Source organism: Schistocerca piceifrons, chromosome 4 (assembly GCF_021461385.2).
Source record: "Schistocerca piceifrons isolate TAMUIC-IGC-003096 chromosome 4, iqSchPice1.1, whole genome shotgun sequence".
Classification (NCBI taxonomy): Eukaryota; Metazoa; Arthropoda; class Insecta; order Orthoptera; family Acrididae; genus Schistocerca; species Schistocerca piceifrons.
Window position 1 is genome coordinate 746,925,922 of NC_060141.1, and position 6,000 is coordinate 746,931,921.

Below are 6,000 nucleotides of genomic sequence, written 5' to 3' on the forward strand. Positions count from 1 at the left end.
CCCTGGCTAGCAATGCACTTATCCCAACAGTGAGTCCATGACTGGAAGCATTTGTAGAAGGCATATTTTGGGAGGTCGTTTGGCTGCTCTATAGTGGCCCTCTCATTGCCAGGAATGGGGTGAAAACGTTTTCCCTTAATCACGGTTTTAATTTTTGGAAAGAGTGCTAAATCTGGTGAGTAAAGCGGATGTGGACAGGCAGGAGTACCTTTTCCGGCCAAAAATCCGCGAATTTGAAGTGAGGACCGGCACGATGCATTGCCTTGATGAAGAAGGAAGCCACTGGTCCTTTTCTCTGGTCTCTTGGTTCGTACATCGTTTCGTAAACCTTCAGTACGCCCTCGTGAACTCCATTGTTTGCGTTTGTTCCCCGTGGGACGAACTCTAAATGGCACTCTGTCCTCAATTAAAAAAAAAAAAAAAAAACAGTGAGCACGACTTCGATATTCGATTTTGACGAACTTCTCCTTTTATGGCCAGGAGATAAAACTGGTTTTTCCATTGGCAATTTTGAATTTCAGTTTCACCTCCAGTTACAATATCGGACATGAAGTCCGGATGTGAATGAAGATGATCCTTAACTCCATGCAAACTGACACACGATTTTCCTTCTCTTCACCACTCAAAAGTCTGAGAAAAAATTGTGCACTCACTTATCTCATTTGGAATTTATTGGTTAAAATGCTTGGCACGAACGCGTACGTGATTCTATGTTCTTCGTTAAGCTTTTAAGTAGTTATTCGCCTGTCTCAGCGAACTACTTTTGCAACTCTTTGCACGTTTACCGCTGTTTTTGTGCTTAATCCACGTCCTCTACCGACTCATATCCGCTTTTAAATCACTCATACCGCTTGTAAGCAGTCTTCAGAGTTACAGAATCATCGTCATACACCAATTTAAACATTTCATGCTTTCCTTTGGCAATTTTTATTTATTTATTTCTTTATTTATTTTTTATTCTAATTTTTTTATTTATTTTTTCAGCTTGTAACGGAAGTTAATGTTCATGCGTAGTACGAATTCGACGATGCGCTACAGCACATAAGCACAACCTCACTCTTGCGTCTGACAAGTCAGAAAATATTCCAATTTTTACGCTGCCTGTCTAAATGTATCAAGTTATCAGACAAATTACAATAAATGGTTGTAGCGCCAGATTTTGTCGCTAAAATAAATGCGTTCACCGTATTTTTGACCACACGTGGTATTTTCTCTGAGCCATACTTTAGCTGTAACTTATTGTAGGACCTGCACATAATACATTTTCATTAACAATCACTGGCCATACCATTTATGAGCTGAGAAAGTACTGTCTCCACAGGGGGCACCTGTGTGGTAGTGATCGACTGATTGGCAGCTGGTTATAATTCTGATGTAGGATCAGTTTTCACCATCAGTTTTTGGAAAGAGGAGGCGTAAATTTTCTGATAATTATTTTTGCGCTAATATCCTGGATGAAATCCCAAAATTCTTCTCGCGTAGTGAGGACAGGTAGCACTGTTGATACTGATCCACCCTTCAGGCAGAAATGTTAAGCTCAGCCGCACCTCTTTCTTTGTAGCAACTAAATCTCTTTTGCAAAAGTAGACTTGGCGGTGATGAATCTGATACTCCTTTTGCCTCATATACGTGTCTTCGTTTGGCTGTGAAAATTCGATCAAGAATCCGTTGTGTAATAATTTCTAGGGCGTCTTGTTTTCGCTCCGCTCAAACATTGACCAAAAATAGTTGTTGGGTAGTCGACATCCGGTTGCCAATAAACCGCTCCGGGAGGCACTGTTAAGGGACAGTTTGTAGGGGAGGTAACAATGCGCCGCTAATCCTCGATTTGAAGTTGAACGCAGTCCCCGGTCCTGTATTTCTAGTCACGTCCCTTCCCCGTGTGTATTCGAATATTCTATATATAACTGAAAGCTATTTCAGAAACTGTTTTCACCATTGATATATCATCAGCTACCTACCGCTTTTGTGAGTTGGGTGTTAATTTTTGCAACAGGGGCAATATACTCGTAGACAGTACTTCATAGGGAATGAAATGTGATGTATGTTATATAATAATCCATGTTATTATCTTAAGAACAAAATATGATGAAAAAACTCTAATGTGAAAACTGTTCGGAGCATTTGAGTGGTACAGCTAACTTCTGGTTCAAGAAACTAAACTATCTTGATGGGCATAACAATTCTAAATGCGCTTTGAAACACAATGAAATATACTAGTTCACTACACACGATCCTTTCTTGGGGCAATTTCATTAGCTATTACGTCAGTAACAAAAGAATTCGCCAAAGCTTCGAGATGGAAATATTTAGATGTAGCGTCCCATCATTAGGGACGGAGAGCATGGTCATCTGTGGGATATTAAGCTTTTTGAAAGGAATCACACACCTCAAGTGATGTGTGGGATCAACGGATGGATGATTTAACAGAGATTTGATCTATGCTCCTCACGAATGGCAGCCCAGTTTCACATCACTCAGGCATGGAACAGCCGATACGTCTGGCTAGAATTGACGAGCACAATAGCAATGGTGTGACATATGTTGTCATTGCCCAAATAGTTGATATTGCCAAAGAATGCTTCAAAATATAACGATCACTGAAAAACATAGATACGTAAATACCAGCAAGGAGGCTCTTCTCAGTATATCTTTCGTTAAGCGCCGGACTGCGTTTAGCGTTGTTTTCTAACACACACACACACACACACACACACACACACACACACACACACACACGTGTGCGACGCAGGCTACGCTTTTGCTGCCTATGCTCTGACAAAGGCAGTCGCGGCTTGGCTTCGCTACGCCCGCTACATCTGCTGGAGCGTTGCCGAAACACGTCCGCCCCTGAGGATCAATGCCGACGTATTTAATTCCAAGTTTCTGGCCGTGTAATGGAAATGTAATTGTTGCCCAGCGGTAGAAGAACGTCGTAGTTCATTACACTTCGTCTCGCTACCTACTTAATGAGGATTCGGACCGATCTAGAGAGTAAACCTCCCTATTCATTAGAAAGAAACAACTTTTCCTTACGCCCGTAATTTCCACTGATGGTTTCACGCTGAGTGCTAATTTTATCAGTCAGTCTTCTGCTGTTATCTCTACACAACACTTGCCTCATGATCATTACGTGAGTTGTATATACAACGAAACAATATGATTTTTGACTCGCACTGTAAAGTGGGGGGACGAAAATTCAAAAATAACCCCTCACATGGAACGAAATGTTTTCTTTACAGCTTTCTTCAGATGTTTCTGTTAAGTTTTTGTTGTTGCTTTTGGGGAAGGAGACCAGACAGCGAGGTGATCGGTCTCATCGGATTAGGGAAGGAAGTCGGCCGTGCCCTTTCAGAGGAACTATCCCGGCATTTGCCTGGAGTGATTTAGGGAAATCACGGAAAACCTAAATCAGGATGGCCGGACGCGGGATTGAACCGTCGTCCTCCCGAATGCGAGTCCAGTGTCTAACCAACCACTGCGCCACCTCGCTCGGTTTCTCTTAAGTCTTTCTATGCATTTGTAGCAAACGAAACCGTTACAAGCCGCGGAGTTGTTAGGAGAATTTTCTCCACTTCTTCTGACAGTGAAACTTGATAAGTTACCAGAGTTTCGAAGGACAGCCAAAAGTCGGCTGAATGGCAGTATTTTCAGCAGGCAGCATAGAAGATATGGCTACGAAGTCTTTCGCGACGTATTTCCTGAGTAAAAATTTTTCTCGGTGTACATGCCGCGTCAAATCAGAATAAATCTCCGAGCTTTCGACCACTACCTCCATGGTCGTCGTCAGGGCTAAAACTGACTGTCGTGAACTAGCGAGGTTCCCACTTTTATATGTAAAGGACGGCTTCTTATTGGCTGGAATACGCCAGCGATATGGCGCGTAGCGAAGTGGTGCCCTCTACTTCCATAGATGTACGAGTAGTTGCTATCCCACGTTGCTTGCAGCGCCATCCCTTAAATCAGGAGGTAAAGTGCGAGATTCTGATTTGACGCGGCATGTACACCGAGAAATTTTTACTCAGGAAATACGTCGCGAAAGACTTCGTAGCCATATTAGTTTCCTCTACGGGGAGGACATAGCGCGCAGCGTTCGTCACCTGGAGAAGCTGCGCCTGAAACAGTCTCAGTTGCTGAGCAATCTGGCTTTTTTACAACGCTGTCGTGACAAGGAGGTAGTACCGAAGTTTGCAGTCGTCAAACACCACATCAGAAGCGCTGCAGTAAACAGAATATTACGAAAGACCAGCCATGCTATTGTGAAGGAGAGGATACGTCATACCAGGTATGAACTAGACATGAACGCTCGCCTGTTATTTAGTTGCCATTTATTTCTAGCCGAAGTCCTCTCACCATTGGACTGGGAATGGGTGGATATGACTTTGGCGGCACACCAACGAGCCAATTTAAGCAGGACTACGGCGAAACAGGCCGATAAATTTGAGCGGCTTAACCGTGATCAAGGAACTACTGGGTCCAACGGCATTCACCGCACTGTTATCAACTTCTCTGACAAGGAACTTGATGAAGCTACCATCTCGGCTCTCAGTAAAGGATTGAACTTTGCCCCAGCTCCACGTAAGTTACCGGTGGTTGAGATCATTAGTGGAGTGGAACAAGCAGTTCGTCATCTTCCTCAAGAAGCAGCGGATGACGTAAGGCTTGCTACTAGCCGGATTTTAGCGACATCCAAGCCGCCTAAGTCAAACATCAGCAGAGAGGAGAGACAAGGACTGAAATTGTTGCAGAAGGATGAAGATCTAGTTGTTTTACCTGCTGACAAGGGGAACGCCACGGTAATCCTCAATGCTACAGATTACCATAAGAAAGTTGGATTATTACTGGAGGACAGCACATACCGGGTTCTCAGACGGGATCCCACATCGGCGCTCAGCAGGAAGACAAGGGAGCTACTAAAAAACTCTGGCCTCTCCGACGAACTGGTGAAGAACTTACGGCCGAGAGCACCTAGGCCACCAAGACTGTACGGTTTGCCAAAGGTTCATAAGGAGAACGTCCCGTTGAGACCGATTGTTAGCGCTATTGGCTCTCCTACGTACAAGCTTGCAAAGCACTTAACTAAATTGTTGGCGCCTATAGTTGGTCACTGCCCACATCATATTAAAAATTCAAAAATGTTTGTTGATATCATAAAACAGATGAAGATAGGCCCAAGTGATATCATGGTCAGCCTCGACGTGGTCTCTCTGTTCACCAAAGTACCTGTGGATGACACATTACAATTGTTGTCTGCTCATTTCTCCTCAGAAATTTTGAAGTTGTTCCGGAATACCTTGACGACCACTTATTTTTTATACAGTGGAAATTATTATGAAATGACGGATGGAACAGCCATGGGTTCGCCATTGTCACCAGCAATAGCGAATTTTTTCATGGAGGTCTTTGAAGAACGAGCCCTGAGCAGTGCTCACCTCCGCCCATCATGTTTCTACAGATACGTCGACGATACTTTTTTAATCTGGCCACACGGCAGCGACACGCTGCAGCAGTTCGTCGAACATCTGAATGGTGTACATCCAAACATAAAATTTACATTGGAGGTCGAGAAGGAAGGGAAGTTACCTTTTTTAGATGTGTTGGTAGAGCGAAAGCCGGATGGACGACTGGGCCATTCTGTGTACAGGAAGCCAACCCATACAGACTTATATCTGCATAGCCATAGCTTCCATCATCCGTCTCAGAAGAGAGCTATGCTGAATACTTTAGTACACAGAGCCAGGACTATTTCCGACAAGGACCACCTCGGTCCCGAGATCAACCATTTGACGACTGTTTTCAAGAGGAATGGTTATTCTGCCGGTGAAATTAAATCAGTATTGTCCAAGAAAGTAAGACACGATGCCGGCCACATACAAGAAGAGGACCAACACATAGCGCGGCTTCCTTTTTGCGGTGCTACAACGAGCAAGATAGCCAGAGTCCTGAAGAGGCAAGGAATAAAACCAGTTTTCCGACCACCTAGGAAAATTAAGGAAATGT